Raw genomic sequence first — 18,564 nt, 5'->3', positions numbered from 1 at the left:
ACCTCACCCAGCCGAGTCAAAGAAATGAACCAGGAGGGCAGAGAAGGTTCTCTTGCTGGTCCTCTAGCTGGTCTAGGGACAGGCTCAGAAAGGGGCATTGGTCCCCACAGACTTGATCCCCCATTTATCTGTTGGTAGAGACCAAAGGCTGGGGCTCCTAGAACTTTGTGTATTTCCATGTTTGTTACTTTGGGGGTCCTTGTCTGTTTTCCTGTAACAGGAGGCTTTAAAATAAGCAAAAGATTGACAAAAGGGCCCTTGTACTTGATTCGGAGACAGAAGGAGGGGAAGCTGTGGGGATTGATAAAGGAAGGGTGGGATCAGGGCCAAGGAAAACCAGGCCCTGTGGTCCCTGGGCGGCCTCAGGCCCCATGATGCAGGAGCCAGGGAGCTGGCTGGGCCCCTGGAGGAATTCATCAGTGCTGGAATTCAGGTGCCTGGGGATATATAGGTTCTCCCAGGTTGTTGGGAGAATCAACAACTTCCCCACTTGGGGAAGGACAGGCTCTCCTGTCCTTCCCCAAGTGGGCCCTAACACAGCGGGCCGACACCTTGGGGAGCAGCGTCCAGGCTTGGCTGTGATTGCCCTGCTGCCGCCTGGGACCTAAGCCCTGGTGGAGGCTTCTGTTATCCCCACCAGCCCAACCTGGTTGGGAAAGCTGTGGGGAGCTGGGGGGGACTAGGCCACAGACAGGAAGGTGGACAGACACGGGTTGGGGGTGGTGGTGATAGCAGCGGACGAACAAGCAGGTGGTCAAAGGGCTTTGGTCGGGAAGCATCCTGCGTTTGTACCTCTGCAGCCAGTGGGCAGGAGGAGAGAAGGCTGAGACCTTGGCTGCAGGCACATCTTTGCATTTGTTAGGCATCCCATGGTTCTGAGGGTTGGGTTTTTCATGAAGGGAGTGAGGGCAGCATCTCACTCAGGAGCTGGCTCGAGGGCAGTCGGTGAGGGCAGGGGCAGAGTGGGCTGCCCTTTCTGGGTCCCACCCCACTGCCACCCCCAGCCCAGCCTGCAGGGGTTTGTGGAGTCAGAGTGAGGTCGAGTCGCCAGGTTTTGTTTCAGGCACCAGGATCGACTGGTCTGTCCGTGTTGCAGGAAGTAAAAAAGTGAAAAAGCTATTTTTACTGCTCCGACTAGGACTTTTTACAGGAAGGTACAATTACAAGCCAAATGTCAGGGTTTGGCTGGCCAGCTGATCCCTGGGAGGCTGCCACAGGCCAAGGCAGGGACAACGGCGGTGTCGGTGGGTGTGTGAAGCGAGACTCATTTGCACGTGGACACATCCCTACCCTGGGTGCTGGGTGGCTTCCTCTGAACCGCTTGCAGTGTCTGTGTAGTTTTCCTCTAGGCAGAAGAGAGGCCTTTGCCGGGATTTGTCCAGGTTAGTGCACCTGAACACGTTATGATTGGCTGGTCACGCGATTATGAAGCCAATCTGGGGAGCTGTAAGCCATTCTGTTCCGGACTGCTCAGGAAGTTGAAATTTTGTTAAATGAAATTATTGAGAACCTACGGTGTGATAGCCACACTGCTAAGTGCTAGAGGTAGAGATGGATCAGACAGACCCCGCCCCAGAGCGTCATCCATGCAGCATTAAGGATGCAGAAAGTGCCATCCCCGAACCCTTTGGACAAGCACGTGGTATGTTTTTAATTTATATGCATTATGGCCAGAGGCCAAGCAGGGCTTATGTTAGCTTCTGTTGTGGCCTAACGGATCACCACTAACTTAGTGGCTTAAACAATACCTATTTATTAGCTAACAGTTCTGTTGGTCAGAAACCTGGGCTGGCTCAACTGGGTTCTCTGCTTAGGCTGTCACAAGTCCAAGGTCAAGTACCGGCTGGACTGGGCTCTTATCCTGAGGGTCTGGGGGAGAATCTGCTTCCAGACTCATTCAGGTTGTTGGGAGAATCAAGTTCTTGGTGGTTGTAGGACTGAGGTCCCTCTCTCCTCCCTGGCTGTCAGCTAGGTGCTGATCTTGGCTCCTACAGGCTGCTGCATTCCATGCCAGATACCCGCTACCCCACCCCATCTCTAAGCAGCAGTGGAGCATCAGATCCTTTCCCGCTTCAGATCTCTGACACCAACTTCTGCAATCAGCTGAAGAAAACTCTGCTTTAAAGAGCTCATGTGATTAAGTCAGGCCCACTCAGAGCATCTCCCTATTTTAAGGCCACCTAATTAGTTAGTAACATCATTAATTATATCTGCAAATCCCTTTGCTATGTAGGTAACATGGTCACAGGAGTAAGACCAGGGATGGAGATCAGGGTTCCATTCTTGGATTTTCCTGCCCAGGGCTTGTGCCAACAGGGGCTACAACAGCAACAGTATTGATAACAGCAGGTCTCATGAATAGAGTGAATTTTGTGTGTCCCACCGTGCTGGGCTCTTTACATGGACCTTCTCATTTAATTCTCAGGGTAGCACATTGACACTTATTCCACCCGCCCCGTTTTCCAGATGAGAAAAACTGAGGCTCAGAGAATATAAGTACCTTGGACCAGTCATACAGGTAGAAACAGCAGTGCTGGGATTTGAGACCAGGACCTTAGCGCCTAACCACCCCCTCAGGGTGCTCGAGGCCAGCATCTCCAGTTTGATTACTGTGATTTGCAGAACACTATGTAGGACAGGCATGAGGGTTGCTCTTTCCCATCCAGCATTTAAAATACTTAAATATGAAACATACCAATCATATTGCAGGTTAACACAGCAGACCCTGAGGGCCTCTCACGTGGATCTTTTTGATTCTTATTCCAGTGGGTATTTGTGGTTAATCTACTTCCCATTCAGCAATATTATCGATCTAATGTATTCCAGGCAGCAAAGATGACACAGAATAGTGTCCTCGATGAGTTGAAAATAAAAATAAAGGCAGAGTACCCAATGCCCTGAAGGAATAAATAATGCTGGACTAGAGAAGAACCTTCACAGCACCGCAGCAAAGGGCCAACGGGTATTAGAATGTTAATTGCAGGAGACAAGACAGAAATGTTCTCTTTACTCTCTGCCATGTTCCTGGTGCATAGCACAGGGCCCAGCACATGGCAGGTGCTCAGAAATTCCTTGTCAGGTTAATTTTTTCAGTATCTACTATGTACGAGGCCCTGTACACGCCAGACAGATGTCAAGTCCAGGGGAGGGTGTGAGCGTGAAAAGAGAGGGCTTATGGAGAGAGGGAGTGGGGATGGGAGAGCTAGAAAGTCCAGCATGTGCCCCAGCAAGTGGTGGGGGAGAGGGGCTGGGGACCAGATTGCACGAGGCTTGGATGTCCAAGCCTCCTTGAAGCTTTTGAGCAGGAGGGAATGGTGGTCAAAAGTGAAGACCGGATTGCCTGGAGTGGGAGAGACTGGGGACAGGGCCTGTTCATAGCCCATTCCGCAGCTGTGAAGTCCTCACCTTGTTTCCGACGCAGGACTAGCCACGCAAGGGACCCGGGAAGGGGGATTTAATGGAACTTGGTGGCCGAATGATACGCTAAAAATGTATGTACGAATGAGTTGCAGCTTCTGGGCACCCGTGTATTTGGCTATAAATACACGTTACATATGTAATTTCAAGAGACCAAGAATCATCAACTGCGAAGCCCAAGGGCAGCAGCCTGTGCATGGCCCCTGTAGTTTGCCGTCTCAGGCGCTGCCCTCTGCAAACCACCGAGGTCTGTTATTTGGGCGAAAATGAGGGGTCCTGTGGTGAGAAGAAAGCATCTGGTGATGGAGGGAGGGGCAGAGCAGGCTGGGTTCTTCGAGGGGAGGCCGGCCAGCGGGGATCAGAGGACGCCAGCTCCTGTGCCCACACGTCCATGCAGGCTGGGGAGGGGCCGAGACCCTCCGGGCAGGTGATTCCACTCTCACTGCTGTTCACTTTCCATGGCAGTTTCTTTTTCAAGTCCTTTTAAAAAAACATGGTTAATGTGTAGAAGATGAGGAAGTTTTGCTAACCCACTGTTCTCACAGTGTGGTCCCGGAGGGTCCCTGGGATTTTTTCGGGGTCCACAGGGTCAAAACTGTATTCATAGTAACACCCAGATATTATTTGCCTTTTTCACCCATTCCCTCCAAGTGCATAACCCCGTGACCCAGTGTTTTCCAGATGACCATTGCATGAAGTTACTAAATCATGCATGGGTAAGTGAGCCAGAGTGCAAGACAAACCAGGAGACGGGAAGGTCATGGAGTACACAAGTGCACCACACGGGCTCAGGTCCCACACTGCAGCTAACCTTTAAGGAACTAGTGCTTGACAAGTCTTAGTGTTTTGTCAAAGAGGAATATCCAAAATGATCTGAAAAGGCTCTTAAAATCTGTTCCCTTTTCCAACTCCCTGTCTGTATGAGGCTGGATTTTCTTCTAGTCTTCAATGAAAACATTTTACAATGTTTAGGAGTATGGGATTAACACTTACACACTACTATATATAAAATAGGTAAGCAATAAGGATTTACTGTATAGCACTGGGAACTATATTCAGGATCTTGTAATAACCTATGATGGAAAGTAATCTAAAAATATATATATAACAATCACTTTGCTGTACACCTGAAACTAACACAATATTGTAAATCAGCTATACTTCAATTTAAAAAAAAAACACGACATTTTACAACAAATTGAATGCAGAAGCAGAGAGTCTGGCCACTGTTCTCAATAAAATAAATTTTTTTTTGGAAACTAGATTTATGAAAAACAACTGTTATTTATGCTAACATATAATGAGTTTATTACTGTTCTTCAGGTAACTAGTATACATTTCAATTTTGTCTCAGTTTTAATTTTGTCTGTGATAAAAATCAATAGGTTAAACCATGTAACAGAAGCCCCTTAGGGTCCTCAATCGTTTTCAAATTGTAAAAAGATCCTGAGACCAAACCATTTGAGAACAGGTGTGCTAGGCAAAGCCCTTGCAAGCTGGGGCCTGGGTGTGGGCCCTGAACCCAGCTCTGTTCATCTGTTTTCCCCTTTTAGTCCCTTGGCAATCCTGCGAGGTTGGTGTGATTATTTTCACGTCCATTTTACAAATGCGGAAACCGAGGCACTGAGCATCTAAATACCCAACACAAGCCTTGCAGTATAGAGGTGGCAGTGCCAGCAAGCAGGGAGGTGCCAGACCAACGTCCCTGTTCCCCAGGCAGGGAGGAAGGCAGGCGCCCGAGAGAGAGCTTGTAATGCAGGCCTGGTCTGCGTCCTCAAGTTACGTGCTGTTGGATGTAGTGCGAGTTCTTCAGGGTGGCCGGGGCCTGGCAGGCGGGGAGGCACACTTCCACACCCTTCCTCCTTTCCTGAGGCCCAGGAAGGCAGACTCAGGTTTGCTAAGTGGCAGCGAGGCACTTGGGAAATCAAGTGTTTTTCATTAAAAACAGCATCTCCTGTTCAGGCACACACGGCGTTTGCAGCCAGGAAGGCAGTTCTTCTTTCTAAACAGCCCATGTTGTGCCTTTCGAGCAGGGACTTTGGAGCAAAACAGCTTTGAATACTGAGGACGTGTGCGCGTTTCTTACCTTCTCTGAGCCTCAGTTTGCCCACCTGTACAATAGGGACCGTGACGCCTCAAAGAGGTGCCATAAGGATGAAATGAAAGAAGGCATGTACAGGGCCTGGGGCAAAACATCGCTCACAGCCAGGTTCGAAAAAAGTGACCCCGGGACTTCCCTGGCGGTCCAGTGGTTAGGACTCAGCACTGCACGGGGCACAGGTTCGACCCCTGGCCGGGGAACTAAGATCCCACATGCTGCGTGGCACGACCCAAAAAAAAAAAAAAAAAAAAAAGTGACCCTGCCTGCATCTGGCACAGTGTCCGGCAGGTTCAGGGGTGTGTGCGGTGGGGACAGCCTCCCCGCCCTCCTCCCCAGTGGTAGCTATCAACCCGTTTCTCACCCAGCCTACCAGAGACAGTCTGCAACCTCAGCAGGTGTGTGTGTGTGTATTACGTGTCTATGTGTATGACTAGGTAGTTGGTTTTTAACAGATGTAAGAGATGGCATCCTATTCATAGCACTTCTCGTTTTAGCAGAGAAAGCCAGTTGCTTATTTTTTTATATATATAGTTCTGTAGTAGTCCATTGTATGAATGAACCACCATTTCTTTAACTGGGCCTCTTGCCTGTGAACACTGAGCCTGTTTCCAGCCTTTTGCTTGCAGCCAAGAGGGAACTTGCAAGTGTGATGGAGGGCAGGATTCCTGGGCGTGGAGAGGCTGGGGCAGAGGGCTTTTGTCATTTTGAAAGATCTTACCAAAGTGCTCTCCAGCTACACCCCCCTGCCCTCCTCCCTCTCCATGGGAGGGGAGAAACAGAGCTGTGTCTTGGGCTTTAGCAATTGAGGCACATTCCCATTCTGGTTCGACAGCAGCCCTGGCAGCCTGGCGTAGAACGAAGCTTTTAGAGCACAGGGAGAAAGAAATCCACGAACAAGTAGCCGGTGCTTGACTTTTTTTTTTTTTTTTTTTCCTTCTGTCCTGTTCTGCGTGTGCATTTTCCTCCCAGGCTGTCACTCCAGGTGGCTTACTGAAAGTGATATCTAGGCCACAATGCTTTTAATGACTCCATCTGTGGGCCTCTGCGACTCTTTCAGGGGACCAGACAGGAAGAGAGACAGCCTCCCTCCAGGCCCCCAGCCTCCCTCTGTTTGCCAAGGGCCCGGCCAGTCCTGCTGAAGAGGGAGGAACCCGGGACCAGGAGGTGATGTTTGCTTTGTACGGGGGCTGTTCTCTGCCCCTGCCTGTTTCTCTCTGTCTCGCTCTGGATACGTGAAAGGAAACAAGCGATTTCAACAGATGGGCGAACCTGAGCACCAAGTTCTTTGTCCCCTCTGTGGTTAGACCAGGGACGTCCATTTCATTGGCCCCGCTGCCGTCTGCAGCAATAGCTGGGCTTGCAGACCCCCAGCCTCGGGGGCCAGAGACAGTCCAGGCGGCCCCACTGAGCTGAGGGGCAGCAGGATGCGGCAGTGGAAGCCAGGTGGCAGGTTCTCTCGGCCCTGCCCTGCCGAATTTGGAGGCGTCTGAGCCACTCCTCACTTAGCTGAAAGAAGCCTCTTTGTTGCAGGGGTGGTTTCATTAAGCATGGTAACCAGAGCTTCTATGACAGTATGACGTCAAACATCTGTAATTCTTCTCCAAAGATTTTTATCTCAAGAGAATACAGTGATTCATAATACACTGCAGCAAAGACGTTATTTGTTCGTTGGATACAAATGCAAAACTATGGATGGATGAATTAGTAAGTCATGGTGGTTATATACTTCACAGACATTAAAAATTACAGCTGACAACCCCAGAGACACTGGGATAAACCAACCGGTTCATCCCAGTGTCTGCACGCAGGAGACCCCTGATCAATCTGTGTTCAGTGGTGAATGAAGGATAGGAGCGCGCAAACTCTGTGAATGGTAAAAACAATGTGAAATTGTATTCTATAATTGCAACAATGTAAAATGTTTATTTTGGGATAAAAGCTGAAAATAATGAGCCAAGTGAAAATAGTCATTGTGTTTTCAGTGTGTCTCAACCTTATCACTGTCCCCCACAAACCTTTTTGGACCTTTTATTCCTAATTGCACTCAACCCCCCTCCCCCACCATAAATTTTAATACCAGATACGCTATAAGTCTGTCTGCGTTCTGTATGTATGTCTGTGCTTTGTACCTAAAACAAGTAAGATTTTTTTCTGTCTTCCAAGAACCAGTTTCTGCCTCCTTAGGACAGTGTTCCTGCCCACCACCTCCTGACCCCCTCACCCCCCACGAGAACGTCTGTGTCGGGGCTGTGATTCCTGGGGATTGTCGTCTTTTGTGTCTTGCCTTCGCTTTTGTGTTGTCTTCTCAGTAAAAATGACTGAGCTCTTGGGTGTGCCTGCTGGCCTATCTCACTTGGTTCGTGGAGCTCGCACTCAGAAGAGGGGGTCCTGGGCAGAACAGGGGGCGCCAACCATCTGTGGCTGCGTCTGCTGGGCTGGGCGTGTGGCTGGGCAGTCATTACAGGGAGTCATTCCCACATCTCCCTGCCCGGTGTCCCAGCCTTCAGACCAGTGCCTAGTACATAGTAAGTGCTCAGTCACTATGACTTACTGGTAGTAGTACTGTTGTCATTACCATTCATCTCTGAGCTGCTGTTTTCTTATCTGTAAATTACAAAACTAATAGGACATATGGCAGGATCTCACCTCTGGTGCTGTCCCGGTGAACGAAGCCACATGACTCGCTTTAGCTAATGAGATGGGGACAGAAGTGATGTGCGTCTTTCTAAGGCCAAGCACCGAATTGGCAATGCCACTTTCCAGAGCGTTCTCTATTTTCCCATTAGCATGGTGACTGGTGACATGGCGACTGCTCTGTCATCTGGGTCCCTGGGAGTGACAGTGATGAGAAGAGTACTCTCTCCTCCCCTCCCGCCCCAACCACCAACTAACCCACAGCGCATGTAGCGTAAGCACGAAGTGTCTCTGTCCCCAAAGCCGCCGAGATTCGGGGGTGTTTGTTGCTGCAGCACAACCTAGCCCATCTTGATTAAAACAGAGTCATAACCTTGTCAGGCTTGGCTGTGAGGATGAAATCTTCATGTAAGATGCCCAGCACAGTGTGGATACATGGTAGTCATGTGCTCCATGTGGCTCCCTTCCCGACCAGAATTCCCTGTTGATTCTTTGCAACAGGTGTTGCTTCTTCCTACAGCAGAGTTTCACAGGCCTTGAGCCCCTACCCCTGTCCTCTGCCTTTTCTGGGAAGGCAGAGCCTGTTGCCTGGGAAAGGCCAGGGCAGTGCACCACCCAGACCCTTCCTCCAGAAGTGGCCCGCCCACCTCGGCAGAGCTGGCGTCCATCCCCATAGCATCTATCAACTCGGAATAACAGCTCTGGCTCCCCGATGACCAGAGGCTGCCGTCAGCCTGAGACCTGGCTATCAATCACAGGAGCTAAAGTGGCTGCCCTTCCTCAAGGGTGCCTAACATTCGTGTGCATTAAGGGAAAAGGCTGGAGCAAGTGGAGAAGGCACCAAGGCATTTGCCTGCCCCTCTGGGTCTGCTGGGACCACGTTCCCCTTCCCGGCTTTGGGTGCAGGAAGTTGGGCCATGTGTAGGATTCAGTGCCCACCTGGGACTGTGGATGTGAGCGTGCGTGACCCTTTCGAGAGGGTACAGTTGCAGCGTTGCTCACGCCCTCAGGACAGCAGGTGGGAACCAGTGTGCCTTGTCAGAGGGTGTGGAAGGCTTGGGGTTCTGTCCAGAGGGGGGCGAGCTCAGGGGCGGGCTCCACCCTTCGTGGGACATTCTGGTACTGCCTTGAAGAGAACCCCGTTTATTACCAAGCAGAGTATGAAGCAGACACCCTCACCCCTTCCCTGAGCCTCACTCCATTCTAGAACCACCACCCCCATGGCCAGCCCCTTCGCCTGCAGGAGGGCCGGGGCTTGCAGTGAGGCAAGGATGGGGTGAGGCTGGGGGCTGGGGTAGGGCGTAGTAGCATCCAGCAGGCTAACCACGGGAGAGCAGGAGGCGTGCGTTACACAATTCCCGTCACTTTACTGCGGATTTGAAGTCTTTCAAAGTCAAAAGCTGAAAAACAAGATCAAAATAAATAAATACACAGCAAAAAATATAAACAGTTTTAACCTGTTGCATTTTCAATAAAAATTCAGGTAATACGACTTTTGAATAAATATATATATATATATATATATATATATATATATAAAGTTGTTTTTTGGTTTCTTTTTAAAAGAAAGGGCCATTGGAAAGTAGAAACATCTAGGGAAAGGACCCATTGTCTGATAATTCACTTGTATCTAGAATGATCTGTGGCTCTGATTCAGTTACAGTGGTCATACTGATTTTACTTTCACTTAACAGTTAGATTTGTCTGCTTCCTGTGGTGCTTAGTTTGTTTTCCGCTTGAAAATTGGACGGATGGCTGCCCCCGCACCCCGTGGGCTCCCCGAGGGGTGTGTGTCCCCCAGACTTGGGCAGGGCGGGGATTTGAGCTGCAGTATCGTGGGGCGTCCTCTCGGAACCCCGCTCCTGGGAACCTTGTTGCAGCACGCCGCCCTGCATAGCCCTGATATCTGATAGTGTTGGAATCCTTCATTATCACAGTTCTGGAGTAACCCAGATCCAGCAGGCTTGAAGAAAACCTTTAGTGTTTTTCCTGACTATAAAAATATTACATACTCATTTAAAAAAAAAAAATCAAACAACTTAAAAATGAATAGAGTAGACAGTGAAAATCCCCTTATTCAAAGTGGAGGTTGGGGTAATGTCTGCTGTGTTCTTTATTCAGTGACGGTGGTAATGACGACAGCAACAATAATAAAACAGCTGACTGAGGAAGCAGGAGAGGGCCAGGCCGTCCCAAATGCTTGTCATCGACGGTCTCATTTAAGTCTCAAACAAACCTATAAAGTAGCAGCTGTCTTCGTCATCACTTTATGATTGAGAAAAATAGGCCCAGAGAGGTGAATTAACTTTGGCAGGGTCACCGGTAAGGGCTGGGCTCTCTTCAGGGGCCCTGTTTCTATGCACTAGCATTGAGGAGCTGTGAGTTTCCTCGGGGCTGCTTTGTCACAGGCGTGTCAGTGCAGCTGGGGCAGAACCCCCTGGGAGATACAGCTTCAAAATACTTGCTGCCCCTCCGCTCTGCGGGCTGGGGTCCACCTGCTGCAGCTGGAATGTCCAAGGCGAATTCTTCACTTACACGACTGGCCCCTGGGTTCACGTGCCACTGGCCCTGTGTGATAGCGCCCCTGCCTGTCCCTGGCCTTTCTCTTCCCTGAAGGGCCGATGGTTTCCACCCAGCCTTTGCACCTGCTGCTTCTCCGCCTGAACCCTCCTTTCCCCGCCATCACATCCGGGCTCCGCTCATCACTTAAGTTGCATCCCACGTGTCCCCTCTTCACAGGGGCCTAAATGAGCCCACCGTCGTCTTGTCCCTCTGTGGCCCGTTGCCATTTTATTTTCTTCATAGAACTCCCAGGAAGTGAAAGTGTCCTCTTCACTGGTTTGGTTCCTTATCGCTGGTCTGTCTGCCCCCTTCCATACCGCCAACCGCAGAGTGTAGCCCCATGGGGGCAGGAACGCTGTCTCTGTGCATCACTGTCTCCCTGCCTGGCATGTGGGAATTGTTCGGGAAGCTTCTGGTGGATGAGCGAGTCAGAACCACATTACCTGCAACCCCTCAGCTGGGCCCTGGGATTTTCTGGCTCCCTCTGGCCACCAGCGAAGAGTGATGGAGTTGACACCCTCATTTAGAAAATTGCTAACTCCTGGCTGGGGGTGGAAGGCGGGGAGGGCGTTAGCGCTGCAGGAAGAGCTGGGCCTCCCAGAGAGTGACCCCCGAAATGCAGCTGTGATTGCCTCTGGTGCCTTTTTCTCTGAGAGTGAACGTCTTTAGCTCTTAGTCACTGGAATCTTCAGAGAGCCTGGCAAGTTTTCTTCTGAAGGTCTTGCCTCTTGGCTAGTTTGTTTACTTATGTATTTGGCTAACTTTCCAAGGAGGATGAAAGGTGAGCTGGGCACCTTGCTATTATTTGGTGCTTTTTTTTTGCAATTTTATTTTATTTATTTATTTTTTAATAAATTATTTATTTATTTTTGGCTGCGTTGGGTCTTCGTGGCAGTGCACGGGCTTCTCATTGCAGTGGCTTCTCTTGTGGAACACGGGCTCTAGGAGCGTGGGCTTCAGTACTTGTGGCGCATGGGCTTAGTTGCTCCGTGGCATGTGGGATCTTCCCGGATCAGGGCTTGAACCTGTGTCCCCTGCGTTGGCAGGCAGATTCTTAACCACTGCGTCACCAGGGAAGTCCCTTTTTGCAATTTTAAAACTATATATATATTACATTGGAGTATAGTTGATTTACAATGTTGTGTTAGTTTCAGCTGTACAGCAAAGTGATTCAATTAGATGTACACATATATTCATTCTTTTTCAGATTCTTTTCTCATATAGGTTGAATATTGAGTAGACTTCCCTGTGCTGTACAGTAGGTCCTTGTTGGTTATCTGTCTTATGTATAGTGGTGTGTATATGTTAATCCCAAGCTCCTAATTTACCATTACCCCCCCACGTTTCCCCTTTGATAACCATGAGTTTGTCTTCGATATCTGTAAGTCTGTTTCTGTTTTGTAAATAAGTTCATTTGTATCATTTTTCTTAGATTCCACATATAAGTGATATCATATATTTGTCTTTGTCTGACTTACTTCATTTAGTATGATAATCACTAGGTCCATCCATGTTGCTGCAAATGGCATTATTTCCTTCTTTTTAATGGCTGAGTAATATTCCACTGTAGGTATGTACCACATCTTCTTTATCTATTCTTCTGTCGATGGACATTTAGTTTGCTTCTGTGTCTTGGCTGTTGTAAATAGTGCTGCAGTGAACGTTGGGGTGCATGTATCTTTTCGAATTATGGTTTTCTCCTTATATATGCCCAGTAGTGGGATTGCAGGATCACTTGGTAGTTCTATTTTTAGTTTTTTAAGGACCCTCCATACTGTTCTTCATAGTGGCTGTATCAGTTTACATTCCCACTAACAGTGTAGGAGGGTTCCCTTTTCTGCACACCCTCTCCAGCATTTATTGTTTGTAGACTTTTTGAGGATGGCCATCCTGGCTGGTGTGAGGTAATACATCATTGCAGTTTTGATTTGCAGTTCTCTAATAATTAGTGATGTTGGGCATCTTTCCATGTGCTTTTTGGCCATCCATGTGTCTTCTTTGGAGAAATGTCTATTTAGATCTTCTGCCCATCTTTTTTATTGGGTTGTTTGTTTTTTGGATACAGAGCAGCATATGCTGTTTGTATAGTTTGGAGGTTAATCCCTGTCGGTTGCATAGTTTGCAAGTATTTTCTCCCATTCTGTGGGTTGTCTTTTCATTTTGTTTATGGTTTCCTTTGCTGTGCAGAAGCTTTTAAGTTTAATTAGATCCTATTTGTTTATTTTTGTTTTTATTTTCATTAGGAGGTGGATCCAAAAAGGTATTGCTGCAATTTATGTCAAAGAGTGTTCTGCCTATGTTTTCCTCTAAGAGTTTTATAGTGTCCAGCCTTACATTTAGGTCTTTGATCCATTTTGAGTTTATTTTTGTGTATCGTATTAGAGAATATTCTAATTTCATTCTTTTACATACAGCTGTCCAGTGTTTCCAGCATCACTTATTGAAGAGGCTGTCTTCTCTCCATTGTATATTCTTGCCTCCTTGGTCATAGATTAGTTGACCATAGGTGCATGGGTTTATTTCTGGGCTTTGTATCCCGTTCCATTGAGCTATATTTCTGTTTTTGTGCCAGTACCATACTGTTTTGATGACTGTAGCTTTGTAGTATAGTCTGAAGTCAGGGAGCCTGATTCCTCCAGCTCCATTTTTCTTTCTCAGGATTGCTTTGGCTATTAGGGGTCTTTTGTGTCTCCATACAAATTTAAAAATTTTTTGTTCTAGTTCTGTGAAAAATGCCATTGGTAATTTGATAGGGATTGCATTGAATCTATAGATTGCCTTGGGTAGTATAGTCATTATGACAATATTGATTCTTCCAGTGCAAGAACATGGTGTATCTCTCCATGTGTTTGTGTCATCTTCGATTTCTTTCATTAGTGTCTTATTGTTTTCAGAGTACAGGCAGGTCTCTTGTCTCCTTAGGTAGGTTTATTCTTAGGTGTTTTATTCTTTTTGATGTGATAGTAAATGGGATTGTTTCCTTAATTTCTCTTTCTGGATCTTTTGTCGTTAGCGTATAGAAATGCAACAGATTTCTGTGTATTAATTTTCTTTCTTTTTTTTAAATAAATTTATTTATTTTATTTATTTATTATTGGGTCTTTGTTGCCGCACGTGGGCTTTCTCTAGTAGCGGCAAGTGGGGGCTACTCTTTGTTGCAGTGCACGTACTTCTCATTGCAATGGCTTCTCTTGTTGTGGAGCATGGGCTCTAGGCGCGTGGGCTTCTGTAATTGTGGCACGAGGGCTCAGTAGTTGTGGCTCGCAGGCTCTAGAGTGCAGGCTCAGTAGTTGTGGGCCATGGGCTTAGTTGCTCCACAGCATGTGGGATTTTCCCAGACCAGGGATCAAACTCGTGTTCCCTGCATTGGCAGGTGGATTCTCAACCACTGTGCCACCAGGGAAGTCCTGTATTAATTTTCTATCCTGCAACTTTACCGAATTCATTGATGAGCTCTAGTAGTTTTCTGGTAACATCTTTAGGATTTTCTATGTATAGTATCATGTCATCTGCAAACAGTGACAGTTTTACTTCTTCTTTTCCAATTCGGATTCCTCTTCTTTTTCTTCTCTGATTGCTGTGGTTAGGACTTCCAAAAACTACATTGAATAAAAGTGGCGAGAGTGGACATCCTTGTCTAGTTCCTGGTCTTAGAGGGAATGCTTTCAGCTTTTCACCATTGAAAATGATGTTAGCTGTGGGTTTGCCATATATGGCCTTTATTATGTTGAGGTAAGTTCCCTCTATGCCCACTTTCTGGAGAGTTTTTATCATAAATTGGTGTTGAATTTTCTCAAAAGTTTTTTTCTGCATCTATTGAGATGATCACATGGTTTTTATTCTTCAGTTTGTTAATGTGGTATATCATACTGATTGATTTGTGGATATCGAAGAATCCTTGCATCCCAGGGATAAATCCCATTTGATCGTGGTGTATGATCCTTTTAATGTATTGTTGGATTCTGTTTGCTAGTATTTTGTTGAGGATTTTTGCATCTATATTCATCAGTGATATTGGTCTGTAATTTTCTTTTTTCGTAGTATCTCTGTCTGGTTTTGATATCAGGGTGATGGGTGGCCTTGTAGAATGAGTTTGGGAGTGTTCCTTCCTCTGCAATTTTTTGGCAGAGTTTGGGAAGGATGGGTGTTAGCTCTTCTCTAAATGTTTGATAGAATTCACCTGTGAAGCCATCTGGTCCTGGACTTTTGTTTGTTGGAAGTTTTAAAATCACTGTTTCAATTTCATTACTTGTGGTCTGTTCATATTTTCTATTTCTTCCTGGTTCAGTCTTGGAAGATTGTACCTTTCTAAGAATTTGTCCATTTCTTCTAGGTTGTCCATTTTAGTAGCATGTAGTTGTTTGTAGTAGTCTCATGATCTTTTGTATTTCTGTGGTGTCCATTGTAAGTTCTCCTTTTTCATTTCTAATTTTATTGATTTGAGCCCTCTCCCTTTTTTTCTCAAAGAGTCTGGCTAAAGGTTTATCAATTTTGTTTATCTTTTGAAGGAACCAGCTTTTTGTTTCATTGATCTTTTCTATTGTTTTCTTCTCTATTTCACTTATTTCTGGTCTCTGTTGCTTCTTGGCCTTTTGATTAAGATCAAGTGTATTTTTGCTCTGATCTTTATCATTTCTTTTTTTCCAACTTTGGGTTTTGTTTCTTCTTTCTCTAGTTGCTTTGGGTGTAAGTTTAGGTTGTTTATTTGAGATTTTTTTTTGTTTCCTGAGGTAAGATTGTATTGCTATAAACTTCCCTCTTAGAACTGTTAGCTGCATCCCATAGGTTTTGGATCATCCTGCTTTCATTTTCATTTGTCTCTAGGTATTTTTTGATTTCCTCTTTGATTTCTTCAGTGATCCATTGCTTGATTAGTAAGATATTGTTTAGCCTCCACATGTTTGTGTTTTTTACAGTTTTTTTTTTTCCTGTAATTGACTTCTAATCTCATAGTGTTGTGGTCGGAAAAGATGCTTGATATGATTTCGATTTTCTTAAATTTACCAAGGCTTGATTTGTGACCCAAGACGTGATCTCTCCTGGAGAATGTACCATGTGCACTTGAGAAGAAAGTGTATTCTGTTGCTTTTGGATGCAATGTTCTATAAATATCAGTTAAGTCCATCTGGTCTAATGTGTCATTTAAGGCCTGTGTTTCCTTATTGATTTTTTGTCTGGATGATCTGTCCAATGATGAAAGTGGGGTGTTAAAGTCTCCCACTATTATTGTGTTACTGTCAGTTTCTCCTTTTATGACTGTTAGTATTTGCCTTATATATTAAGGTGCTCCTATGTTGTGTGCATATATATTTACAATTGTTATATCTTCTTCTTGGATTGATCCCTTGATCATTATGTAGTGTCCTTCCTTGTCTCTTGTAACATTCTTTATTTTAAAGTCTATTTTGTCTGATATGAGTATTGCTACTCCAGCTTTCTTTTGATTTACATTTAAATGGAATATCTTTTTCCATCCCCTCACTTTGTCTGTATGTGTCCCTAGATCTGAAGTGCGTCTCTTGTAGACAGCATAAATATGGGTCTTGTTTTTGTATCCATTCAGCCAGCCTGTGTCTTTTGGTTGGAGCATTTAATCCATTTACATTTAAGGTAATTGTCAATATGTATGTTCTTATTGCCATTTTGTTAATTGTTTTGGATTTGTTTTTGAAGGTCTTTTTTCTTCCCTTCCTCTTTTGTTCTCTTATGATTTGATGTCTATCTTTAGTATTGTATTTGGATTGCTTTTTCTTTTCTGTGTGTGTTTCTACTGTAGATTTTTGGTTTGTGGTTCCCATGAGGTTTTGTTATAACAGTCTATATGTATACCAGATTGTTTTAAATTGCTGCTCTCTTAATTTCCAGTGCATTTCCAGTATCCTGCATTTGTATTCTTCTCATGATTGCTGGCTTTGATATTATATTTGTGTGTAGATGTTTACTTTATGTTTGCCTTTACTGGTGAGCTTTCCCATTCATAATTTTCTTGGTTCTATTGTAGTTGTGGCCATTTCTTTTCCATTTAGAGAAGTTTCTTTTGGATTTGTTTTAAAGCTGGTTTGGTGGTGCTGAACTCTCTTAGGTTTTGGTTGTCTGTAAAGCTTTTGGTTTCTCCATCAAATATGAATGAGAGCCTTGCTGGTTAGAGTATTCTTGGTTGTAGATTTTCCCCTTTCATCAGTTTAAATATATAGTGCCACTCCCTTCAGGCTTGCAGAATTTCTGCTGAAAAATCAGCTGATAACCTTATGGGGATTCCCTTGTATGTTACTTGTTTCTTTTCCCTTGTGGCTTTTAATATTCTTTCTTTGTCTTTGATTTTTGTCTGTTTGCTTAATATGTGTCTCATCATGTTCCTCACTGGGTTTATCTTGTATGGGACTCTGTGCTTCCTGGATTTGAGTGAGTGTTTCCCTTCTCATGTTAGGGAAGTTTTCAGCTATTATGTCTTCAAATATTTTCTCATGTTCTTTCTCTCTTTTCCTTCTGGGACTCCTATAAATGTTTGTGTGTTTAATAGTTTTCCAGAGGTCTCTGAGACTGACCTTATTTCTTTTCATTTTTTTTTCTTTATTCTGTTCCACAGCTGTGATTTCCACCACTCTGTCTTTCAGTCAGTTATTCGTTCTTCTGCCTCAGTTATTCTGCTATTGATTCCTTCTAGTGTAGTTTTCATTCCAGTTATTGTATTGTTCATCTCTGTTTGTTTGTTCTTTAAATCTTCTAGCTTTTTGTTAATCATCTCTTGTATCGTTTCAATCTGTGCCTCCATTCTTTTTCCAAGACCTTGGATCATCTTTACTATATCATTACTCTAAATTCTCTTTCAGGTAGGTTGCCTATCTCCATTTCATTTAGTTGTTCTTGTGAGTTTTTGTCTTGTTCCTTCGTCTGGAACATATTTATCTGCCATCTCATTTTGTCTAACTTTCTGTGTTTGTGGTTTCCTTTCTGCTGGCTGCAGGATCATAGCTCCCCTTGCTTCTGGTGTCTGCCCCTTGGTGGGTGAGGTTGGTCCTGGTGTTTGTGCAGGCTTCCTGGTGGGAGGGACTGGTGCCTACCTACTGGTGGGTTCAGCTGGGGCTTGTCCCTGTAGTGGGCAGGGCCGTGTCAAATGGTGTGTTTAGAGGTGGCTGTGAGCTCCATAGGGCTTTAGGCAGCCTGTCTGCTGGTGGGTGGGGCTGTTCCTATCCTGCTGTTTGTTTGGCCTGAGGCATTCCAGCACTGGAGCCTGCAGGCTGTTTGGTAGGGCCAGGTCTTGATGCCAAAATAGTGACATCCAGGAGAGGTAATGCTGATCAATATTCTCTGGGGCCTCTGCCACCAGTGTCCTTGCTCCCTCCCCAGTCAGCCACAGCCTACCCCTGCCTCCCCAGGACACCCTCCAAGACTCATAGGTAGGTCCAGCCTTGGCTCCTATGGAGTTACTGCTTTGGGCTGGGTTCCAGTGTACATGAAATCTTGGGTGCGCCCTCTAAGAGTGGAGTCCCTGTTTGCCCCAGTCCTGTGGAGTTCCTGCACTCAAGCCCCACTGGCCTTCAGAGCTAAATGCTCTGGGGGTTCCTCCTCCTGATATCAGAACCTCAGGCTGGGGAACCTGACGTGGGGCTCAGGACTCTCACTCCTGTGGGAGAGCCTCTATGATATAATTATTTTCCAATTTGTGGGTCACCCACCTGGTGGGTATGCGATTTGATTATGTCGTGAAAGCCTCCCTCCTGCCATCTTGTTGTGGCTCCTTCTTTGTCTTTGAATCTAAAATATCTTTTTTTTTTGTAGGTCCCTGTCTTTTTTGTCGATGGCTGTTCAGCAGTTAGTTGTGATTTTGGTGTTTTCATGAGAGGAGGTAG

At 45.9% G+C, this 18,564-nt stretch overlaps 1 protein-coding gene across 12 annotated transcripts in view; it reads left to right on the top strand.

The window, feature by feature from the left end:
• KLHL25 (kelch like family member 25) overlaps positions 1-18,564 on the top strand; it is a 66,502-nt gene that overhangs the window by 13,244 nt on the left and 34,694 nt on the right. For 9 of the 12 annotated variants that reach the window (XR_014260391.1, XR_014260392.1, XR_014260393.1 and 6 more), the window contains exon 2: positions 18,494-18,560. The exons of the other annotated variants lie outside the window; for them this stretch is intronic. The gene's annotated coding sequence lies outside the window, so the exon portion shown is untranslated. The remainder of the gene's footprint in view (positions 1-18,493; positions 18,561-18,564) is intronic. 12 annotated transcript variants of the gene reach the window in all.

This window comes from Balaenoptera physalus (genome assembly GCF_965194825.1).
Source record: "Balaenoptera physalus genome assembly, chromosome: 2".
Taxonomy (NCBI): Eukaryota; Metazoa; Chordata; class Mammalia; order Artiodactyla; family Balaenopteridae; genus Balaenoptera; species Balaenoptera physalus.
This window is presented reverse-complemented; position numbering and strand designations above follow the sequence as displayed.